This window comes from Mirounga leonina, unplaced genomic scaffold, assembly GCF_011800145.1.
Source record: "Mirounga leonina isolate KUSES-001 unplaced genomic scaffold, KU_Mleo_1.0 Mir_224, whole genome shotgun sequence".
NCBI classification, from domain to species: domain Eukaryota; kingdom Metazoa; phylum Chordata; class Mammalia; order Carnivora; family Phocidae; genus Mirounga; species Mirounga leonina.
In genome coordinates, this window is record NW_023270615.1 from 6,319,071 (window position 1) to 6,343,587 (window position 24,517).

General features: G+C 40.1%; 1 pseudogene; it reads left to right on the forward strand.

Moving 5' to 3' along the window:
• The first annotated feature begins 19,190 nt into the window (after positions 1-19,190).
• LOC118026247 lies at positions 19,191-19,844 on the forward strand (annotated as a pseudogene).
• Positions 19,845-24,517: the final 4,673 nt, after the last annotated feature.

Below are 24,517 nucleotides of genomic sequence, written 5' to 3' on the forward strand. Positions count from 1 at the left end.
CTTCTTAGTCTATTCTCATACGCAAACAGAGCAATCTTTTAAAACAAGTATGTCCCTGATGATCAAGCCCCTTAGCACCTGTCTTCTGTCTCTCCTGCTTCCTCATAGGACTCCAGCCCTGCAGGCATTCTTGCCATTCCTGGGGTACAATTAAGCATATTCTTGTCTCAGGGTCTCTTTCCTTGTCTGCCATGTGTATCCCTTAGATGTCCTTTTAGTCCCTAATTCACCTGTCCTCCCTGTCACATGAAGGGACATCCCCACCCCTCCCCTCTGCCATTCTCTGTCCTCCTCTCTCCACATTACTTCGCGGTGCTCACCACCACTTGACATAATTTATATTTTGTTTATGTATTTTTTATTTGTTTACTTGTTCTTTCCTCTTTGAAATCTAAGTTTCATGAGAGCAAGATCTTTGAGTCACACCCAAATGAATGTGTGGAGTGAAATGAAAGAATACATGAGTGAATTATCAAATGATACAGAGATTCTGTTTTGAAACTCTGAGTCATAAATGGTCAGTCCTAATCCTATTGGAGTCTCAACCAGTTTCAAACAGGAAGCAAAAGAGTCTCCTGAATATAATCTCAAATATAATCAAATATTTGCAAGCCACTGATTGGTCTGAATGAGACTTTAAAGCTGAAAAACAAACAAAATCAGAGTTGTGCAATGATTTGTCAGAAAGCCAATAATGAAGAAACCAGTCAGCTGGATAAACAAGATGGATATAAAAGAAATTTCAGGATGTCATTGTGGGTTCAAGCTATATTTTCTTTGAGTGAAAGAACATAATTATGCTATTAATATGATTAGGTGTGTTTCTTAATTAATAAAATTGCTTTGAATAAAATAGTGATTGTCAAGTGAATTTCTAACATCTCCGTTAGAAGGGAAATGTTAATATGTCAAATTTATGTTGCACAGGCACTGGAAGATAAATGCCCTTCATGATCCTTTCATACAACCGATTTACTTTAGTTTTACAGTTTTGCATTTGGAAACCTTTTTATTACATCAGTATCTCTTAAAAGTTTTGCATTTGGAAATACTTTTTATTACATCAGTATCTCTTAAAAGTCAACTCTCTAATGAAGCAATTTTGGTTTTATCCTACACATCTTGGATGACATTTCAGCAATTGTCTTTTCTTCAACTCTACTCCATTAAATTATTCTCCCTATTATAGTAGTAGAGTGTAACCTGGCATTTCCTTGAAGACCCACCACTGGAATTTTCTGGAAGAGTCAGTTTCAAATTTCCATATCCATCTTATTTGATAAGCAAAGAAAAGTAAGACCTACACTTAACCCTGCTAAAATCAAACAGAAACAGGAGAAATTTATTGGCTTGAGTAACTAAAAAGGACAAAAGATAATGGCTTCAGATAGGGTTGTTCCAGAAATTCACATGATAGCTCTAGGATCTGCTACGTCTCCATCTCTAGATTCTGAGTTGATTCTCAGGTTTCTCATGACAAGGTGTTTTTCATAATCTCTTGCTTAGGAGGAAAGGTGAGCACCTCTTCCTAGTAGCTTCTGAAAAATTCCCGAGATTAACTCTGATTGGACACTTTATGAAAATCAATAGCTTTTTCTCTGTTTAAAAATAAAGTGGAAAAATATATCCATTTATAATACAGACAAAACAAGAAAATATTTAGACCTGAATATAGCAAGAATGGTATAAGACATAAAAATTAAATTATGAAATCCAAAAGAAATACATAAAATAGCTTGAATAAGAACTAACTATAGAAATGTCAGTACCTCCAAAATTAATATAAAATGTTATGCAACTCAAATTATAATCTCAATGAGCTTGTCTATGGAACCATATAAAATGATTCTGGAATGTATGTAGAAGAACAAATCTTGGAGAGTAGTCAAGAAATGTATGAATATTGAATAAGAACAATTAAGAAAGCGAAGTGGAAGACTTCTAGATACTAAGATAACTATAAAGTTACTGCAGTCAACAGTGTGTAATATTGGTACAGAAATACATAAACAGATTAGTCACATACGATTGAGCATTCACAGAAAGATCAGTATATATGTGGCTTTAATCTAACTTAAAAAGAGTGACTAATTTAATAAATGGTGCTAATGTGATTGATTATCCAGAAAGAAAAAAAAACTGGATCCGTACTGTTTTTTAAATATTGGAAGGAACTGTAAGAGGCCATTTGTATAAATTTGGGGTAAGGAATTTAGGCTTTCCTAAGTATGGCAGGAATCTCAAAAATCATAAAGGAAACACCAGATGGATTTGGCTATTTTTAAATTATGTATTTTTATGGTAAGAGATAACCATAAACAAAATGAAGAGGCAAATTCAAAGACATATTTATAAATTAAGTGTGGGTTCTTTTTTTTTTTTTTAGAGACTAGCTATTGAAGGATCATTGCATATAAAATTCACTGTGGAATTCATAGGGTCACCTCACTATATACAACAGGAAGAGAAATTTCAAACTTTCTCAACCAAATTACTGGAAGAATTTCAGAGTTAAAACTTAAGCTTGTATTACAAAAAAAATACCTTTCCAAGGAAATGACACTTTCAGAAAAAATATGAAACTTAATTCAAGTCTTTACTTTAAAATAAGTAAATGCTAAACAGAATGCTATTAGTTGGAAAATATATGGAGCAAAAGAAGCACAAAGACAATGGAACGTAGTAAGATCTCAAAATGTTCTCTCCCGATTTTCTTTTCCTGTCAGAAAGACAAAAGTTTGGAAGGGTCAGCAGACTAACACTTTTGACCAAGGAGGAATCTTAGAAATGTGAATCAATAAAGAGAACATCTTGTTTTTCAGCCTCAACTGTTGCGGTGAAAAGTAGCATCCTGAAAAATATAAAAGACATACACCAAAAGATCAACAGGTATTAATAACCACTTCTACCCTCCCCCTGGAGTCATGAACAAAACATAGACATTGCTGTAACAGATATATTTTGAAGGCAGGGATTGTTTTGATAAATGGGGAAAATCCTGTAGGATCTCTTCCCAAGGAAACTAGAAAAAGATAGTGTTGGCAAAACCTACTTTCTCAGGAGGCCATGGTAACTGTGAGCTAAGATCATTTGTCTCTGAGGGGAGGTGGCAGAGGGTTGTGAGATCATTCACTTTTGAAGGACTTCAGTGGATGAATGCACTCAGTCTGCCCTAGATTCGTTTCATTAAGAGAGAACGAACCGGCTCACATTGCCAAAATCAAGTTCATTTAAGGTAACAGGCCAGGGATGTTTCTGACCATCTGCCTCTCTAATAAGGGCATGTTTGCCATCTTGGTGGCTAGCAGAAAAATACAGAAAACAGCAGTTGTTGAAGAAGGTGTGGAAAAATCCGAGAACTCTTTTACCTTGCTGGTGGGATTACGCACTGATACAACCAAGCCGAAAAACCAGTTGGAGGTTCAAAAGATAAGCATGTGAATGTTTTATGACTCGGCCGTTCCAGTCCCATGTTGGTATGGCCAGCAGAAAGGTACACATATGTTCACCAAAACAATGTCCATCAGAATGTGCATAGCGCACCAGTCAGAATAGACCAAACTAAAAACTACCCAAGTGGCTTCCATCAGCAGAGAAGAATCATAAATTGTGGTGTATTTACCTGATGGAATACCATAGCAGTGAGAAGGAATGAAATAAAACTGCGCACAACATGGGTCGGACTTGGGAGCGCAAAAGAAGTCAAGCCCAAAGGAGTACAAGCTGTGTGATTCCCCCATTTACGATTCAAAAACAGATAAACCAAACAATGACATTGGAGGGCAGGATTGGGGCACAGAGATTGGAACCTGGAAAAAGGCACAAAATGATGGGGCGGGGGCGGGCGGTGCTCCAGGATGCTGGTGGTGTTCAGTTTGTAAACATGCATTAAACCTTAAATTTGTACTTTGCGCAGCTTTGTGTATGTATGGTTTAATAAAAAGTTCCCCAGCAAACTTGTGTTTATAGTTTAGAACAGGAAGCAGTAGGGAGGAGAAGGAAGCAAGTTCACTTTCTTTAAATGGAGAGAATAGTTTATAAACATTTTAACCAAAAACACAAACAGCAGCTTCCCAGGTGTAGAATAATTGGGTTCATATTACCTCGCCCAACCGCTGGGGGTAAAAACAACACCTCTGATTCTTAATTCAAAACCGAAGGCAATTATTGTTTCTGCTCCAAAGAACAGTTCTGATATCCCAGGCTCCATTTCTCAGTTTTCTGAAATTGTTAACTAAAGAGGGATCACCTTATAAATCATTTCACCGCCCGCCACAATTTTAACTTTGGAGAGCCTTTTCACGCACTTTTCCATAGCCCATGAAGGCCCAATGAAGTAGACTGCCAATAAATACTTCGAGAATGATTGATCTGAGTACATGCTGAGTGACTTTATGTTCCAGACACTAAGCACTGCTAAGACAGTAGCTGAAGTTCTGCCTTCCAAAGGGGTTGAAACCCTCTTCCCAAGGTGCTGGATTCTAAACTGCCCTGTTCTCACCTACCCTGAGGTAGCAAAGTCCTTGGCGATTCTAAACAGATGGATGAAGGTCAGAACAATTAAGAGTTACACTGAGACCAGTGAGGACCACAAAGCACGGAATGCTGGAGAATGGTATAAAACAGGCCAGGTTAGCACAGAGGCATGAAAGAATAAAGACTTAGGAGAGGGACCAGCTGTGCAAAGAAGTAAATTGGCAGAACTATACAAATATACTTGATCAAAAAAGGACATTCACCCTGCCATGGACTTTTTACAAAACGGAAATTGCAAAGGAATTGTCAAAGGCACACCCACCTTATCTGCATGAGGAGGGAGAAAAGGAAGCTTGAATTTTTTATGGCCAGTCCTTGAACAATTAAAAATGTGTATGTAGGGCGCCTGGGTGGCTCAGTTGGTTAAGCGACTGCCTTCGGCTCAGGTCATGATCCTGGAGTCCCTGGATCGAGTCCCGCATCGGGCTCCCTGCTCGGCAGGGAGTCTGCTTCTCCCTCTGACCCTCCTCCCTCTCATGCTGTCTCTCATTCTCTATCTCTCAAATAAATAAATAAAATCTTTAAAAATATATATATATGTATGTATAGCTGTATATATATACTCACACATATACACAATTGTCAATATTTGCCTTTCCCTTAAAGAGCTTCTGAAGTTAGGGGTATATTTTATTTATTTATTTATTTATTTATTTATTTATTTATTTATTTATTTATTTATTTTAAAGATTTTATTTATTTATTTGACAGAGAGAGACACAGCGAGAGAGGGAACACAAGCAGAGGGAGAGGGAGAGGGAGAAGCAGGCCTCCCTCTGAGCAGGGAGCCCAATGCGGGGCTCAATCCCAGGAACCGGGAATCATGACCTGAGCCGAAGGCAGCCGCTTAACGACTGAGCCACCCAGGGGCCCCAGTTAGGGATATATTTTAGTCATCTATTTTATGCCTGGCTTAGAATAGGCACCTGAAAACACTCACTAAGAACTAAACAAAGTGTTTTGTAGGTGTGGAGAGCTTCTTAATCATTCAGTGAATGATCCTTGACTTTTAAGGTTTTATAGGAACAGTTTTTGTTTCCTATTCTCAGTTGCCAGATTTTGTTTTTTTGTTTCGTTTTGTGTTGTTTTGTTTTTATTGTTATGTTAATCCCCATACATTACATCATTAGTTTTAGATGTAGTGTTCCATGATTCATTGTTTGTGCATAACACCCACTGCTCCATGCAGAACGTGCCCTCCTCAATACCCATCACCAGGCTAACCCATCCTCCCACCACCCTCTCCTCTAGAACCCTCAGTTTGTTTTTCAGAGTCCATCGTCTCTCATGGTTCCTCTACCCCTCCGATTTCCCCCCCTTCATTCTACCCTTCCTGCTACCTTCTTTTCTTCTTTTTTTTTTTCTTAACATATATTGCATTATTTGTTTCAGAGGTACAGATCTGAGATTCAATAGTCTTGCACAATTCACAGTGCTTACCAGAGCACATACCTTCCCCAGTGTCTATCACACAGTCACCCCATCCGTCCCACCCCACCCCCCACTCCAGCAACCCTCAGTTTGTTTCCTGCGATTAAGAATTCCTCATATCAGTGAGAGCATATGATACATGCCTTTCTCTGTTTGACTTATTTTGCTCAACATAATACCCTCCAGTTCCATCCACGTCGTTGCAAATGGCAAGATCTCATTCCTTTTGATGGCTGCATAATCCATTGTATATATATACCATATCTTCTTTATCCATTCATCTCTCGATGGACATCTTGGCTCTTTCCACAGTTTGGCTATTGTGGACATTGCTGCTATAAACATCGGGGTGCACGTACCCTTTTGGATCCCTACTTTTGTATCTTTGGGGTTAATACCCAGTAGTGCAATTGCTGGATCATCTGGTAGCTCTATTTTCAACTTTTTGAGGAACCTCCATACTGTTTTCCAGACTGGCTGTACCAGCTTGCATTCCCACCAACAGTGTCGGAGGGTTCCCCTTTCTCCGCAACCCCGCCAACATCTGTCGTTTCCTGACTTGTTCATTTTAGCCATTCTGACTGGTGTGAGGTGGTATCTCATTGAGGTTTTGATTTGGATTTCCCTGATGTCGAGCGATATTGAGCACTTTTTCCTGTGTCTGTTGGCCATTTGGATGTCTTCTTTGGAAAAATGTCTGTTCATGTCTTCTGCCCATTTCTTGATTGGATTCTTTGTTCTTTGGGTGTTGAGTTTGATGAGTTCTTTATAGATTTTGGATACTAGCCCTTTATCTGATATGTCATTTGCAAAATCTTCTCCCATTCTGTCGGTTGTCTTTTGGTTTTGTTAACTGTTTCCTTTGCTTTGCAGAAGCTTTTTATCTTGATGAAGTCCCAATAGTTCATTTTGCCCTTGCTTCCCTTGCCTTTGGCGATGTTTCTAGGAAGAAGTTGCTTCGGCTGAGGTCAAAGAGGTTGCTGCCTGTGTTCTCCTTTAGGATTTGGATGGACTCCTGTCTCACACTGAGGTCTTTCAACCATTTGGAGTCTATTTTTGTGTGTGGTGTAAGGAAATGGTCCAGTTTCATTCCTCTGCATGTGGCCATCCAATTTTCCCAACACCATTTGTTGAAGAGACTGTCTTTGTTCCATTGGACATTCTTTCCTGCTTTGTCAAAGATGAGTTGACCATAGAGTTGAGGGTCCATTTCTGAGCTCTCTATTCTGTTCCATTGATCTATGTGTCTGTTTTTGTGCCAGTACCATGCTGTCTTGATGATGACAGCTTTGTAATAGAGCTGGAAGTCCGGAATTGTGATGCCGCCAGCTTTGCTTTTCTTTTTCAACATTCCTCTGGCTATGCGGGGTCTTTTCTGGTTCCATACAAATTTTAGGATGATTTGTTCCATTTCTTTGAAAAAAGTGGATGGTATTTTGATGGGGATTGCATTGAATGTGTAGATTGCTCTAGGTAGCATTGACATCTTCACAGTATTTGTTCTTCCAATCCATGAGCATGGAACGTTTTTCCATTTCTTTGTGTCTTCCTCAGTTTCTTTCATGAGTATTTTATAGTTTTCTGAGTACAGATCCTTTGGCTCTTTGGTTAGATTTATTCCTCGGTATCTTATGGTTTTGGGTGCGATTGTAAATGGGATCGACTCCTTAATTTCTCTTTCTTCTGTCTTGTTGTTGGTGTATAGGAATGCCACTGATTTCTGTGCATTGATTTTATATCCTGCCACTTTACTGAATTCCTGTATGAGTTCTAGCAGTTTTGGGGTGGAGTCTTTGGGGTTTTCCACATAAAGTATCATATCATCTGCAAAGAGTGAGAGTTAGACTTCTTTGCCGATTTGGATGCCTTTGATTTCTTTTTGTTTTCTGATTGCTGTGGCTAGGACTTCCAATACTATGTTGAATAGCAGTGGTGATAGTGGGCATCCCTGCCACGTTCCTGACCTTAGGGGGAAAGCTCTCAGTTTTTCCCCATTGAGAATGATATTCGCTGTAGGTTTTTCATAGATGGCTTTTATGATATTGAGGTATGTACCCTCTATGCCTATACTCTGAAGAGTTTTGATCAAGAAAGGATGCTGTACTTTGTCAAAAGCTTTTTCTGCATCTATTGAGAAGATCATATGATTCTTGTTCTTTCTTTTGTTAATGTATTGTATCACGTTGATTGATTTGCGGATGTTGAACCAACCTTGCAGCCCAGGGATAAATCCCACTTGGTGGTGGTGAATAATCCTTTCAATGTACTGTTGGATCCTATTGGCTAGTATTTTGGCGAGAATTTTTGCATCCATGTTCATCAGAGATATTGGTCTGTAATTCTCCTTTTTGATGGGGTCTTTGTCTGGTTTTGGGATCAAGGTAATGCTGGCCTCAAAAAAGTTTTCCTTCCATTTCTATTTTTTGGAACAGTTTCAGAAGAATAGGTATTCATTCTTCTTGAAATGTTTGGTAGAATTCCCCTGGGAAGCCATCTGGCCCTGGGCTTTTGTTTTTTGGGAGATTTTTGGTGACTGCTTCAATTTCCTTAGTGGTTATAGGTCTGTTCAGGTTTGCTGTTTCTTCCTGGTTCAGTTTTGGTAGTTGATACATCTCTAGGAATGCATCCATTTTTTCCAGGTTATCTAATTGGCTGGCATAGAGTTGCTCATAATATGTTCTTATAATTGTTTGTATTTCTTTGGTGTTGGTTGTGATCTCTCCTCTTTCATTCATGATTTTGTTGATTTGGGTCATTTCTCTTTTCTTTTTGACAAGTCTGGCCAGGGGTTTATCAATCTTGTTAATTCTTTCAAAGAACCAGCTCCTAGTTTCGTTGATCTGTTCTACTGTTCTTTTGGTTTCTCTTTCATTGATTTCTGCTCTGATCTTTATTATTTGTCTTCTCCTGCTGGGTGTAGGCTTTATTTGCTGTTCTTTCTCCAGCTCCTTTAGGTGTAGGGTTAGGTTGTGTACTTGAGACCTTTCTTGTTTCTTGAGAAAGGCTTGTATTGCTATATACTTTCCTCTTAGGACTGCCTTTGCTGCATCCCAAAGATTTTGAACAGTTGTGTTTTCATTTTCATTGGTTTCCATGTATTTTTTTAATTCTTCTTTGATTTCCTGGTTGACCCATTCATTCTTCAGTAGGATGCTCTTTAGCCTCCATGTATTTGAGTTCTTTCCGACTTTCCTCTTGTGATTGAGTTCAAGTTTCAAAGCATTGTGGTCTGAAAATAGGCAGGGAATGATCCCAATCTTTTGGTACTGGTTGAGACCTGATTTATGACCTAGGATGTGATCGATTCTGGAGAATGTTCCATGGGCACTAGAGAAGAATGTATATTCCATTGCTTTGGGGTGGAATGTTCTGACTATGTCTGTGAAGTCCATTTGGTCCAGTGTGTCATTTAAAGTCTTTATTTCCTTGTTGATCTTTTGCTTAGACGATCTGTCCATTTCAGTGAGGGAGGTGTTAAAGTCCCCCACTATTATTGTATTGCTGTCCATGTGTTTCTTTGCTTTTGTTATTAATTGGCTTATATAATTGGCTGCTCCCATGTTAGGGGCATAGATATTTACAATTGTTAGATCTTCTTGTTGGATAGACCCTTTAAGTAGAATATAATGTCCTTCCTCATCTCCTATTACAGTCTTTGGTTTAAAATCGAATTTGTCTGATATAAGGATTGCCACCCCAGCTTTCTTTTGGTGTCCATTAGCATGGTAAATGGTTTTCCACCCCCTCACTTTCAATCTGGGGGTGTCTTTGGGTCTAAAATGAGTCTCTTGCAGACAGCATATCAATGGGTCTTGTTTTTTAATCCAGTCTGATAGCCTGTGTCTTTTGATTGGGGCACTGAGCCCGTTTACATTCAGGGTAACTATTGAAAGATAGGAATTTAGTGCCATTGTATTGCCTGTAAGGTGACTGTTACCGTATATTGTCTGTGTTCCTTTCTGGTCTATGTTGCTTTTAGGCTCTCTCTTTGCTTAGGGGACCTCTTTCAAGATTTCCTGTAGGGCTGGTTTTGTGTTTGCAAATTCCTTTAGTTTTTGTTTGTCCTGGAAGATTTTTATCTCTCCTTCAATTTTCAATGACAGCCTAGCTGGATAGAGTATTCTTGGCTGCCTATTTTTCTCATTTAGTGCTCTGAAGATATCCTGCCAGTCCTTTCTGGCCTGCCAGGTCTCTGTGGATAGGTCTGTTGCCAATCTAATGTTTCTACTATTGTAGGTTACATATCTCTTCTCCCGAGCTGCTTTCAGATTTTCTCTTTGTCTATGAGACTCGTAAGTTTTACTATTAGATGTTGGGGTGTTGACCTATTTTTATTGATTTTGAGAGGGGTTCTCTGTGCTTTCTGGATTTTGATGCCTGTCTCCTTCCCCAAATTAGGGAAGTTCTCTGCTATAATTTGCTCCATTATACCTTCTGCCCCTCTCTCTCTTTCTTCTTCTTCTGGGATCCCAATTATTCTAATGTTGTTTCGTCTTATTGTATCGCTTATCTCTCGAATTCTGCCCTCGTGATCCAGTAGTTGTTTATCTCTCTTTTTCTCAGCTTCTTTATTTTCCATCATTTGGTCTTCTATATCACTAATTCTCTCTTCTGCCTCATTTATCCTAGCAGTTAGCGCCCCCATTTTTGATTGCACCTCATTAATAGCCTTTTTGATTTCTACTTGGTTAGATTTTAGTTCTTTTACTTCTCCAGAAAGGGTTTCTCTAATAACTTCCATATTTTTTTCAAGCCCAGCTAGTATCTTTAAAGTGATGATTCTGAACTCTAGATCTGACATCGTAGTAATGTCCATATTGAGTAGGTCCCTGGCAGTCGGTACTACCTCTTGTTCTTTTTGTTGAGGTGATTTTTTCCGTCTTGTCATTTTGTGCAGAGGAGAATAGATGAATGAGAGAAGAAAATGCTAGCAGAGTAACAACATCCCCAGGAAATATACTCTAAACAAATCAGAAAAGACCTGAAGCAGTGGGAAAAGAAAGGGAAAGAGAGAAAAAAGAAAAAGAAAGAAAAAGAAAAAGAAAAAGATAAAGATAAAACAAACAAACAAACAAACAAAAGAACAACAACAACAAAAAACCAGAATGTGATCAAATATGATCAGGCTGGTATATAGATCAGTGCCACACACTAGATTTTGGGTGCATTTTGGTCTGTTAGAAGAAAGTGCCTCCCAAAATTTTAAAGAAAGAAAAACTTATATATGTACAAAAATAAGGGTTGATATGATGAAGGGATGGAATATGACTGTAAAGATGAAAATTATAAATAATTTTATAAAAGGAATTGATAAGAAGTTGTTTGAAAAAAGAAAGAAGAGGATTTAAAAGAAAAAAGAAAAAAAAAGGGAGAGAATGTGGTCAGGCAGGGGAGTAGAAAAAACCATATACTAGAGATTTAGGGTATATTTTGGTCTGTTAGAAGAAACTATCTCAAAATTTTAAAGAGAGAACAACTTATATATATATGCCAAAAATACGGGTAACTACTAGGAAGGGATAGAATATGACTCTAAAAATGAAAAATAAAAATGTTTTTTTTAAAAAAAGGGATTGATAAGATGTTGGTTGAAAAAGGGAAAAAGAAAAATTCAAAAAAAAAAAGAAAAGAAAAAAAGACAGTTAAAAAAAATTAACTCTTAAAGACTAAAGAATCATGGTAAAAAAGCCATGAATTCTATGTGCAGTAGTCCCCTAGCGCTGGAGTTCTGCCGTTCTCATTGATCGGTAAACTTGGTCTTGGCTGGCTGTTCTCGCTGATCTTCTGGGGCGGGGCCTGTTGCCGTGGTTTCCAAATGTCTCTGCCGGAGGCGGAACTGCCCCGCCCTTGCCCCCTCCCGGCTGAGTGATCTGCTCGGGTTTGCTCTCCGGGGCTTTTGTTCCCTGCGAGCTTTCCGTACAGCTTTGGGGGCGGAGAGTGAAAATGGCGGCCTCCCAATCTCCGCCCCAGAGGAGCCGAGAACTCGGGGCCCCGCTCCTCAGTGAGCCCCCAGAGAAAAGCCGTCAGTCACTCCCGTCTCCCCGGTCTCCGGCCGCACTCCGTGCTCGCCCGGCCTGTGACCGCGCGTTTCTGTCTCTGGCACCGACCCCGGGTGGAGTCTCCAAACCCAGCAGATCCCTGCGGTGCCCTCCCGCGCGGCTCCTCCCGGGGGAGGAAGGGGAGTCTCCCCGGATCTGCCGCTTGTGGGGTCCCTGCTGGAGGAGCAGGGCCCCGACTGTGCCGTGGATCACGGTTTATGGCCACCCCGAGCTGAGAGCCCGCCCCTGGGCTCCGCCTCTGCAGCCGGCTTCCCCGCACTCAGGCACCCCCGGTCTTTCTGTGGCCTCGGATTCACTTCTCCGCACGTCCTACCTTCCCAAAAGTGGTCGCTTTTCTGATGAGAGAGTTGTTGCTCTTCTTTTCTTCGATCTGCTGTTGAGTTTGTAGGTGTTCAGAATGGTTTGATCCCTATCCAGCTGAATTCCTGAGAGGAGACGAAATCCAGGTCTCCTACTCCTCCGCCTTCTTGCTCCGCCTGTTCGCCAGATTTTGTTTTAATTTAATTAATGTCAAGCTTCTATAACCTGGTGTTTGAAGTCAAAGTTCATTTGTCTAGTCAGAGAGTCTGAAGAGCACCCCCCTCTCTAGACCAAATCCATGAATTTTATGACAGAGATTTGCCATCCTTAAGCCTTTCTTCACCTTTGACATGAGTTCACAGAAGTAGAGAAAATTTATAATCTCAAATAAATGCAATACTATATTCAGAGCATAAGCATAAAAAGAAATAGAAAAACAATTAAGATTTTATTTATTTGAGAGAGAGCGTGTGTGTGTGCATGTGCGGGGAGAAACAGAGGGGGAGGAAGAGGGACAAGCAGTCCACGCTGAGCACAGAGCCCAGGGCGGGGCTCAATCCCAGGACCCAGGGATCATGACCTGAGCTGAAACCAAGAGCTGGGTGCTCAACCAACTGAACCACCCAGGTGCCCCCCAAATTGTATTTTTGTCAGCATTCTATCCACATCACATCTTACTCTTCTTCCCAGGTAACAACAAACAACAAAATCAATAAAAATGTACATGCACAATCCAGAAGATACTGAATTTTGTGCTTATTATCCCTACACATGATTCATGGAAGGCTAGTATACTGGTTGACACCATTGTGTTCTGTTACGTAACTGCAACATAATTACATTTGTCTAACATCTCATTTATAAGCATTAAGTTATTTCCAGTTTTTCAGTAAAAGAAGAAAGCAAGCTGGAGTGGACAATGCTTGCCTTCTTGTGCATACGTGTGACCGTTTCTCTAACGGAATTGCTGAATATCAAGTAAGTGCAACTTCAAGTTTATTCAAAATTTCCAAATTTCATATGGGTTGTACCCTTTACACCCTGAACAAGAGGGAAAGCAAGGTCTCATTTCTCCAAATACTCACCACCGTTTGTATTGTCAGACTTGTATATTGTGACCAGTCTAGGTAATTTAGAGTGCTTTAATATGTACTTCACTGATTATTACTGAGGTGGGTGATGTCCCATATTTCTTGGCTTTTCCTTTTTGCTTTTCTGCCTATTCATAAACTTTGCTCATTTTGGGGGGTAGGGGAGGGCGGTACCGATGATCTTTTTCATACTGATTCGAATAAATTCTTTTTAATTCTGGATACAAGTCCTCTTTCTGTTACACGTGTTGCAAATATCTTTTCCCACTCTGTGGCTTATTTTTGCTTTGGGTTTTTCTTTTTTTTTTGGCTTTTTGTTTGTTTTTGCTTTTTGCTTTTGTTTTTGCCTTTTCTTTTTTTCTTTTTTTTTTATTATGTTATGTTAGTCACCATACAGTACCTCATTAGTTTTTGATGTAGTGTTCCATGATTCGTTGTTTGCATATAACACCCAGTTTTCCATGCAATACGTGCCCTCCTTAATACCCATCATTGGGCTAACCCGTCCCCCCACCCCCCTCCCCTCTAAAACCCTCAGATTGTTTCCCAGAGTTCATAGTCTCTCATGGTTGGTCTCCCCCTCTGATTTCCCCCCTTTCATTTTTCCCTTCCTTCTCCTAATGTCCTCCTTGCTATTCCTTATGTTCCACAAATAAGTGAAAGCATATGATAATTGTCTTTCTCTGCTGGACTTATTTCACTTAGCATGATCTCCTCCAGTTCTGTCCATGTTGATGCAAATGTTGGGTATTCATCCTTTCTGATGGCTGAGTAATGTCCATTGTATATATGGACCACATCTTTATTCATTTGTCTGTTGAAGGGCATCTCGTCTCCTTCCACAGTTTGGCTATCATGGACATTGCTGCTATGAACATTGGGTGCATGTGGCCCTTCTTTTCACTACATCTGTATCTTTGGGGTAAATACCCAGTAGTGCAATTGCTGGTTCATAGAGTAGCTCTATTTTTAATTTTTTGAGGAACCTCCTCACTGTTTTCCAAAGTGGCTGTACCAACTTGCATTCCCACCAACAGTGTAAGAGGGTTCCCCTTTCTCCACAACCTCTCCAACATTTGTTGTTTCTTGCCTGGTCAATTTTTGCCATTCTAACTGGTGCATTTTCTGCACCTGGTTTAAGAATTTTTTCCTTATTTTTCTAAAAATATTTTCTTTTTTTTTTTTTTTAAGATTTTATTTATTTGACAGAGAGAGACACAGCGAGAGAGGGAACACAAGCAGGGGGAGTGGGAGAGGGAGAAGCAGGCTTCCCGAGGAGCAGGGAGCCGGATGCGGGGCTCAATCTCAGGACCCTGGGATCATGACCTGAGCCCAAGGCAGCCGCTTAACCGACTAAGCCACCCAGGCATCCCAAAAATATTTTCTTCTAAACATTTCAAAGTTTGGCTTTTTTCATTTAAGCTTTATTCTACCTGAAATCGATTTTCTGAATGATGTAACTTTGGAATGTATTTCAATCATTTCATATATACTTAGATGGTTTCCCTAAGTCCATCCTACGTATTACCCCTAGGTTTCTGGCCCTATGGGTGGGGGGATGAGAGACAAAGAGGCCAAGTTCTAAGCTCTTGATCCTTATTTTGACTAGAAACATAATTTTATATATTAAGATGCTGCCAAAATTTCATGTGAATTAAGGAATATACTCTTGAAAGCGCTAGCATCATGGAAACTATATAAGCTTTGAATTGAGTTTGATATAGATATTCATCCTGGATTAAATTCTTATCAGCAGAATGATCTTAGATATATCACTTCCTTTTTCTGAGCCTCATTTTCTACAAAAAGATACTGTCAGTAACTATTCCATGGTTTGTGTCAAACTAATCATTTAAAAATGTCTACTACATTGCCTGACACAGAAGATATTCAAAAACTGCTAGAGCTTTTGTCTTCCGCGATGCAACAGCAGAAGCTTAAGAAAAGTAGAACAAATCAAGATGCATGCTTGTTTTTCTGATTTTAGCAAAAACATGGTGATGAAAATGGGAATAAATACCCCCAGATTTTGGAAAGCAGCAATGTGAATACCTGTTGAGATTATATGACCAGCTTTCTTCTGTGGGACCTAAAATTGTCCCTGAATGAAATAAATATTTTGGCTTTAGTCATCCCTGGCAGGGGTTAATCCTAGGGTAGGAAGTGGAAATTCAGAGGTTATGCCTGGGGCAAGGGTCAGAAGGTAAACCCCCTCTCTCTAGGACTGAGAGAAGGCTAATTTGTTTCTTTGTTTGACCAGCCTTAGAGTGTGCAAAAGCTAGAGTGAACAGTTCTAATGGGGATTGGGGGGGTGGGCAGGAATGGCACCTGTCCATAGGGAGCAAAGAGAGCAGGGAACTGGTTAAGGATGCGGGCCTGGGCACAGTCTGGGCTTAGGCAGTAGGTGACAGGACTTGATTTTGGGGGGGGGGGGGGGGGGGGGGGTGCAGTCCTTTCCAATATCCCCAAGCCTTCAAGTAAGCTTTCTTTAGAATTACCAGGAACTCTTGGTTGTGCCATTGACAAATAGGTAAATGCCAACACTCATCCTTGGGTGTAAACATTATAGGAAGAAAGTAGTGACTGCTTGTCTGTCTCAGAGTGGGCAGAAGAAATGACAGATGCTACTAGAAAAGTCAGTGTTTCTGGTGAAGTCAATGACATGGTCAGCTGCCGATATGTATGTGCATTGACAAGACAAAGAGGTTGGAGTGGGAGAAACATAGTGACTTTCTGGAACACATTTGAGTTGCTCCCCTTGGAGAGTTTCCTGAATGCCTAGGATATACTTTGACACTGGTTCTAGGGAAAGAGACCGGCGGCTAATTTCTAGCTGGAGTCTGGGGCCAAAAAAATGTAAGGCAAAAAGGGCTTATTTGATGAGACCTGCATCTTATAGCTTAAACAAGTGTGAGAAGACTGAACAGATTTGCAGACTGAGGAGATGTAGGTTACCAAGTAGAAGTTAAACCGGGAGCACACAAGCCACAAATAATATCCAAACTAGAAAATCTCAGACATTTCCTTTTTTTTTTTTTTAAGATTTTATTTATTTATTTGAGAGAGAGACACAGCGAGAGAGGGAACACAAGCAGGGGGAGAGGGAGAGGGAGAAGCAGGCTTCCCACAGAGCAGGGAGCCCGATGCGGGACTCGATCCCAGGACCCTGGGATCATGACCTGAGCCGAAGGCAGATGCTTAACGACTGAGCCACCCAGGCACCCCTCAGACATTTCCTTTTGCTAAAACTTCTCCTGCTCCTCCAACTAGATCCATCCATCAAGCAAACCTCTAATTGATTGTCTGCCCCATGCCTACAACGATGCTGGACACTGTGGGTACAAGGGGAAGCTAAGCTGACTTGTTTTTGTGGAGCTTGCAGGGAAGTTGGGGAGATTGGCATTAAAATGATGACCCAAACCAGGTGCTGGGGCTGGGAGGGAAATATGACCAAGAGAGCATAAAATGATTCCAGCCCAGTGAGTACCTGATAGAAATAAATAAACTATAAAGTCTTGAAACTATGAAAGTTCGTGTAGTAAGTGCCTTTTCAAATCAGAAACCCAGAAAGACTTTTATTAAGATTCATTGAGGGGCGCCTGGGTGGCTCAGTCTTTAAGCGTCTGCCTTCGGCTCAGGTCATGATCCCAGGGTCCTGGGATCGAGCCCCGCATCGGGCTCCCGGCTCAGCGGGAAGCCTGCTTCTCCCTCTCCCACTCCCCCTGCTTGTGTTCCCTCTTTCGCTGTGTCTCTCTCTGTCAAATAAATAAATAAAATATTAAAAAAAAAAAAAGATTCATTGAAATACACCTTTGGGAGCTTGGTCATCTCACTTAGCTGGAAAATTCATTCATGCCATATGCTTTGGTCCCCAGGGGGTAATGGCAATGGTATGATGCATATGTGTGTAGCTTCCTGGTGGGGCGACCTGATAGTCCTATTGGGTTGAGGTAAACTACTCTCAATAAACAACTTGAAGATAAGAAGAAGACCTATAAAGTTTTATGATTTTTATTGATTTTGGCTCTCTCCGGGTAAAAAATGTATATGATGGAGAATCCATTGCCTGCATCCTGCATTTTTACTCTTATCTTAAGAGAGAAAGCCAGTGATGTACTCCCTAAACAGCTCCCTCTTGCTATTTCTGATTTAAGTGTGCATAGTCAGGTGCTGTTTTGTTTGCTTAAAGTATGAATCTTGGATTTTGTTGGGGAAGTCCTGTGTGATTCTGAAACATTAAGTCATGTATCCACCTAGCTGGAGGGCTTGGAAGCATCTGTAGATTTTACAGCCCAATTAGTAATTATGTAGATAGTAAAATCCCCTTCTGCCTCTCAGAAGTGGTTCTGATTTCTTATCCTGTTGCCTGGATTGATATTACACCTTCATGATAGGCTTAACTGGGATGAAATTAGAGAATTGCAATATAGAAGTATATAAATGCCTTTCTAAATTTTGGTGTAAGATTTCTTCTTTGAAAACCACTTGAGACCAGACACATTCTGTGCTCGCTGACATCACACAGTGGATAATGTTTCTAGACTGGTCTTCATCTTCATAATGTGACAAAGAGCCCCAAGGGGTTGTAGCTACAAGAAGGGCAGGAAGTTATCTATAGATACTTACATGTAGCTAATGTCTAATTCTTACAACTCTGCCTTTTTGCTTCATATGTAATGACTTTTGGGACTTCACTCATCTTAGATTATCACTGATGCATAGATCCATATACTATCAACTGTTCTAGAGGCATAAAGAATTCTGTGTGTGGTTTCCAGATGATTATTTTAAGTGTTTATGTTAATATAAGTGATTGCAATACAATATTTTGGTACACTGCATTGCTTCAGATTACAATGTATAAAATATATTACTTCCAGATAAATACATATAATTAAAAGTAACTCATTTTTACATATTAAATGACCAAGAAAAGTTATCCCTATTTTGCTTTTAAACTTCCTTTTCCTTGTTTTATCTACGTTTCTAAAAATACATAAAATGTAAACTTATGAATTATACAAAAAGCTTATAGTACACTCTTTAATTACACCTTAGGAGCACAGTAAAAGTGAAAATTAGCATTTTATAATACAATGTGTGACAATAAAAGTATAGAATCATATTTGCTCTACTGCTTAGAAAAAACAACAAAAACAAGAGGCTAGAAGGATACAGTTCTTTAAAGAAAATACCAGATAAACAGATTCCTGTAGCGTTCTAGTCATCCCCATTACTGCTGAGTACACAGAAGATTTGACAGTTTTTTTACAGAGAAAATATAAGAATAGTTTCAGTTTGACACGCTGTCATGGGGATAATATAAATAATTTCAAAAGCTTTTACAAGAAAGGACAAGCAATCCAATTTGTTTATTTATATACATAAATCCAGCATTATCTGGAAAGAAAGACCCAGTCCTGACACTAATTCTCAATGTCTCTGAATTGTTTTAACTTCTCTGCTTCCATTGCTATGTCCTAGTGGGGAGGTCATTACCTAGAGCCTCCCCTCCCCCACTGCCCTCCCCATGTGTATTAGACCTCAGATATGCTCTTATCTCTCAGCTCTGACTCCAAGTCCTTTATGATACAGTTCTCCTTAACCCTTCAATCTGAAATACATGGCCTTTCAAACTGTCCATTTTATGTTCCTTATATGACTTACCTCACTACCACATTCAATTAAAGGACTGTATACTTAGCGCTGGGTACTACACTGAAAAATGTATTTTTTTAATTGCTATCTTTTTTTTTCCCTCATAACATGTTATGGACTGAATTGTGCTCCTTGCTCCCCCACCCCCACCCCCTGCAATTCATATGTTGAAGGTCCAACTCCCCAGTGTCTCAGAATGAAATTGTATTTGGAGATGAGGTCCTTAAAGATGTAGTTAGGTTAAAACGAGGCTCTTAGGGGGAGGCTGTAATCTAATATGACTGGTGTCCTATTAAGAAAAAGGAGAGCCTTTTCCGTCTGGGCTGCCAACATGCCATCCAGACTGAGGAAGACCCGGAAACTTCGGGGCCACGTGAGCCACGGCCACAGCCGCATCGGCAAGCCCCAGGAGCAGCCAGGAGGCCTGCTGGTGGCATGCATCACCACAGGAAACTCCGACAAATGTCACCCAGGTTACTATGGAAAAGTTGGTATGAGACATTACCACTTAAAGAGGAACCAGAGCTTCTGCCCTACTGTCAACCTTGATAAACTCTGGACCTTGGTCAGTGAGCAGACATGGGTAAATGCTGCCAAAAACAAGACTGGAGCTGCTCCTATCCTTGATGTGGTGCGATTGGGCTACTACAAAGTTTTGGGAAAGGGAAAACTCCCAAAACAGCCTGTCATCATGAAGGCCAAGTTCTTCAGTAGAAGAGCAGAGGAGAAGATTAAGGGTGTTGGGGGTGCCTGCGTTCGAGTAGCCTGAAGCCACGTTTGGGGGGTTCATTAAATACTAACAAGTGCTAAAAAGAAAAGAAAAGAAAAAGGAGAGACGCCAGGAATGGGTGCACATAGAGAAAAGGCCATGTGAGAAGGTAGCTATCCACAAACCAGGAAGAGAGGCCTTGGGAGAAACCAACCCTGCCAATACCTTGGTCTTGACCTTCCAGCTTCCACAACTGTGAGAAAATAAATTTCTGTTGTTGAAGTCACCAGACTATGGTATTTTGTTATGGCGGCCCTAGCAAAGCAGTACACAAGTGTATTTAGCAGGTGTGAGAAGAAACCGGTAACATGGTAAAAACACCAACTTGCCCTAAAATTAAATTGTTAATACAGAAAACATAAGAGCTGATATAAAAGTGGATTTTGAAGAAATCTGCCCTCCTGTCCTTTTCTCTACCTTTCTAAATCTAGCGCAGCTCAGTTCTCATCACCATTAAATCTTCCTTGCTGTTCTAGGTGCCTAGCTCCTCTCTCTGAACCTCTTTGAGCATCTGTTATTTCCTAGACCACTGAAAAGAAGTATATTTAATACCAGAACCTTGTTCTTATTCTAAATTCTATATTTAAAGCAAATATAAGTGCACCTCTCCATCGGAAGCTGTGGTAAAAAGAAGGTAGACAGAGCCCCTGCCTGCTGGCTCAGTCCACCACCCATCTTTCCCTTCTTCCCCACTCACAGCACCGAGTGACGCCTGGGACACCACAACATGAGACACGGGCTTCAGACGCCCTGAATTACATCACACTTCATTATTTTCTTAGAATGTTCTCATGAGACAAGATCTCTTATATTAGAACTGAGGCTATGCCACACACTTTAAAAAAACACTTCCTACATTAGGATGATAGACAAGGACAGGAACTAATAGTACAGTTTAGCGGGGTAGGATCTTTAAATTGCTTGTCAAATGAATTTGAACCCCATTAATTTTTCTGAATTACACAAGAAATCTTCCACCCAGTCTGAGAATCTAAGAACGCAAACAGAATGGGGTTCTGTTTGGAGTTGATACGTTTTGGCTTCCTGGCTAAGTTGCACATGGGTGTCCAGTCAAGTCCAGCTCCAGGATATTTCTTTGGCTCGAGCCACTGGAGTGATGAAAATGTATATCTCATTTTGTGCAGTTTCTTCCCTGAGACACTTCCAGAGCCCCGTTCCGAATATCAACATTTTGTCCTCAAGATTTTCATTCCCTGTTTTTGTGTAGAAATCTTTGAGGTCTAAATAAGTTGGGATTATCCCAAATAGGTCTGTATAAAATAGACAAAAGTAAAATTTTAAAAGGAAGTCATTTTATCACTTTTACCTTTGCTGCCAACTTCATAATAATTTTGTTTTGCATGAAATGTCTTGTTCAAGTTCGGCATATCCGTTATAGAGTTTATAAACACACACAGTATGTATGTACATATTATATACATGTGTCATATGTATATATGTAATTATGGAGATATATAATTATACACTATATAATTATTATGGATATAAAAGTCATATTTTTCTTTTAATTTATTGACAAGTTTGTTACTATAAAGATTTAGTATAATTATGCTTAATTTTCACTAAAACGACTTTGAGTCATTAGTGAATAAAATATTTGAATGTTTATTTCAATTTTTAAAAAATGTTATGTCAAGGGGCACCTGGGTGGCTCAGTTGGTTAAGCATCTGCCTTCAGCTCAGGTCATGATCCCAGGGTCCTGGGATTGAGCCCCACTTCAGGCTCTCTACTCAACAGGGAGTCTGCTTCTCCCTCTCTCTCTGTCTGCCGCTCCCCCTGCTTGTGCTCTCTCTGTCAAATAAATAAATAAAATCTTTAAAAAAATGTTATGTCAAGACTTCCACAAAATTCTCATAAGAATATTCCAAAATTGTGGTATAAATGAAAAGTAATCTCCTCAATCTCTGCTTTAAGCAAAATGAGCCAGAATGATGGGACTTTGAGCCACACCTCTCACTGTGGTGCAAACATATTTAGGAAATGGCCTTCATACATCATCACAGAGAGGAGCCAGGTTTCCAGAAGGCAGCCCTGATTGTAGGGTTCCCCACAGCTCCCAAATTGTTGTGCATCTAGTTCTCTCTTCTTCCTCCACCTTTTGTTAACAGGCCCCATATTTGTCTTATCCATGACAGTGAATGCCAGCATGTTTCCTAATACATCCTAGGCCATACACTGGGCACCCACTTGACTTTACAAAGTCATGAGCCTCTTTGTGTTATAGATGTCACCCCTCTGTCTAGGAGGAAAAAAATGTTTCTCTTTGCACCTGATGCCACCCAGAGACCTACAAGTCATACTCAGTCCTCCAATAAATTTCGTTTTGCTCTCATAATCTTTTAAATGTAATTCATTGTTGCGAACATATAAAAATCAGAAGCTTCCACATGAAAAGCTGCGTTTCCAAGTTCTGTTTCATAACGGAAAGCGCAGACAACATAGGGACAATGGCAGTCCCTATGTTTACTGGGCTGGGTTAGAATAGACGGCCTCTTCCCAGTGTTTCAATGAGTACAATTCTCTCATTTTTGGTATTTTCCACTGCTCAGTGGGTGCTTGAGTTTGTGAACTCTGTTTAGATTAAACATGAATAATTTCTCCATTAATATCAAGCCTTGAATTACATACTTACTTAGCTTCAACAAGTGCCTCCATGCAAACAGCATTTCTTTATCAGTACCTGTGTTAACTGTTTGTTTGAACATGACTTAATATTCAGTATAGTCACAAGTGCCTGGGATCCTAGAACCCTTGGGATACTTGAGCTTGTACTCACTGAGAATAAATGCCATTAAATTTATACTGACTGTATCTCTTTTTATACTGGGTTTAAAAAAGCTTAGTTTCATCAGTACGATCACCAGGTCTAGCGAATGGAGGCATCACTCTCACTGACAATAAGTTTTGCAGTGGGACGGTCCAGGCACTGTGTTCCGCCACTTAGCTGGTTACAGAGATGGTGAAGATGCGGTTAGGTGCACAGAATAACATCACCTGCCTCCCTACCAGGCTGGAGCAGGAAACATCATTAAGATGAGATCTTGGATGAAGATGGAGAAGCTGTACAGGGAGCTGTATATAGAGCCTGCTGGGTGCATAAGGATGCAGTCTCTACCAGTTCACTAGAAACATCGAGCCCGGACCACATGGAGCATCTGCTTTCCATTAAACAAGATTTAAGGTATATTTCGTCTGTAATCACTAATGGGATATTCTTGGAGGAGCAGGTTTTATACTTCCAGGGGAGACTGAGTGGACAAGTGTGTCTAATTTGGGTGAGAAGTATGGGCAAGTCTACTTGCTCTAGCTTTAAGATAAACTGTGCAAACTAGTTCCAATTATTAAAATGCTAATAATTGAATCTTTATCTGATCTATGTTCATCCTGGAGCTAGTACTGATCTTTGGCAAATAATATGGACATGATTCATTGGGTACCCTCAAAAGCACAACAAGAGGGAAGGCCAAACACGAAGTAGATCTAGGTTTTGGAAGGATTACCTCCTCCTATGCATAGTCACTTCCCTATCTCAATACATTCCTGTCCACATACCTTCTGTAGAATCAGCTGTTCAAATTCTATTCTACATAAAAAAAAAAAAAAAAAGCCACACACTCCTATTTTATGGAAACCTAGCATGTAAAATTTGATTTCACCAATATTGAAATGTAAAAGTGACTATTTATTCTAAAGAGTGATTCAATATAGAAATGCATTAATTACAGGGTTTCTCTCTCTACATACATATTCTTGGTTAAAGATGTGTTTCAGCCAGAAAGAGGATCTGAAACAAAGGGATCACTGTGGACAGAGAATGTTGTGTGTGAGTATGGAGAGCAGGTACAGATGCCAAAGGAGGGGCTGTGTGACTCACTGTCAGACCTTGACTCAGCCTGTGGTCGGAGGACACCTCACTTGAGGACACTATGCACCTGCTGTGCCGATTAGCGCAGGATTACAGCGGCTTCCTGGAGTGAAAGACATCCCTACTCCTTCACTGTTTAAAGATGCGAAGAGAAAAAGCCCCAAGAATTTCATTTTTTAACTTTTAATTGTGTGAAATGGAAGAAGAGTCAAACTACCGGAACTCTGTTTCTCTGCATTACGATTCCATAAAACCTATCTGCCTCGTCTACTGTCACGCATTTGCACGCTGCAGAGTCTGGCTTAAGTTTTAGTCAACTTTAAGATATCTACAAATGATGCTCTGTTTATTCTGTTTGTGGCCACACTGGCTTCCCTCGTCTATCGCCCAGCAAAATTCTAAGCTGCTGCATATAAAGTCACATCAACAGGTGGCTAAAGCTGCTCATAAGAGGTATTTACCCCAAAGATACAAAAGTAGGGATCCGAAGGGGTACGTGCACCCCGATGTTTATAGCAGCGATGTCCATAATAGCCAAACTGTGGAAAGAGCCAAGATGTCCGTCGACAGATGAATGGATAAAGAAGAGGTGGTATATATATACAATGGAATATTATGCAGCCATCAAAAGGAATGAGATCTTGCCATTTGCAACGACGTGGATGGAACTGGAGGGTATTATGTTGAGTGAAATAAGTCAAACAGAGAAAGACATGTATCATATGATCTCACTGATATGAGGAATTCTTAATCGCAGGAAACAAACTGAGTGTTGTTGGAGTGGGG